Source organism: Platalea leucorodia (genome assembly GCF_965183815.1).
Source record: "Platalea leucorodia genome assembly, chromosome: 2".
Lineage (NCBI taxonomy): Eukaryota > Metazoa > Chordata > Aves > Pelecaniformes > Threskiornithidae > Platalea > Platalea leucorodia.
In genome coordinates, this window is record NC_138824.1 from 107,630,620 (window position 1) to 107,631,783 (window position 1,164).

A 1,164-nucleotide genomic window follows, 5' to 3' on the forward strand; every position below is an offset into this window, starting at 1 on the left:
GGCGGCCGTCCCGCTGCCGGCTCCCCTCCGCGAAGCGCCCCGGCCGCTCAGGGCAGGCCGATGCCCGCCGGCGGGGAAGGGGCGCCCGGCCGCCTGCCTGCCGCCCGCCCGGCTCCGCGCCGCTACCCGCCACCGCCGCCCCTCCGCCCCGCGGCCCTGCCTATATCTGCTCCCCCCGCCGAGGGCCGGCCCAGGCGGGCGGCCGGGACCGCCCCCGCACCGCCCCCCGCCGCCCCCCAGCCGGCCCCGACGGCGGCCGGCCCCTGCCCCAGCCCCTGCTTCAGCCCGAGCCTCAGCCCCAGCCTTAGCCCCTGCCCCAGCCCCTGCCCCAGCCCCGCCGCGGGGTCGGCCGGCTGCGCGGGGGGCGGCGGGCCCGATTTCGGGTGGGCAGGGGACCGGTGTCCGAGGAGCGCCCGCCCCTCTTCGCCGGCGGCCGTGGCGCTGGGCAGCGAGCGGCGGAGGCGCCCGGCGTGCGGCGCCCGGCCGGTGCCGTCGGGGCTGCCACCTCCCGCTCCGGGCTTGAGGCTCTCGGGGGCTACCATAAGCTGCCGGCTCATTCGGGGTTAGTAACTGACTTACCGGCTGGTGAATGTACTCAAGACCCAGGTCCCTGTGGATTTCATACCTGTTAAAGGCTTTATAGACTTTCCTGGTCTGTGTTTTCCCTAGCAAGAATAGAAATGTACTATTGCCAACTTAAAGAATGTATAAATATGCATGCATATATACAGGTATATATTCTGGGAAGTCCCCTTTTCTCACTGCCCTAGAAGATACTGTGGTCAAAGTCACATTACTGTCACTCTGAAACCACACCATGGTAATTGTTTTGGACCTCCTCAAAGGACCGCTTTAAAGACTTTGTTCTTCAGAGTTATGTTGTTAAGGTTTTTTTCTACAAATTGTCTGTAGATTTATTTTATTACTTGTGCACTTGTGAATGCTTTGCTTTTAAATGGGATAGATTATTATAGATATGTTTAAAGGACATCCTGTATGCAAGTTATTTGATGCTTTGCCAGTCACCTTCATCTTTCTCAGAACTCAGCTAGAGATTTGGATGTTTATAGCCAAGTTTTGAAGTCAACACATCTCAGATTACAATGGACTTTAAAACACTTAATGGATTTCCTAGCTGCCTTAAAGCTACTTGAGATCAGTTTC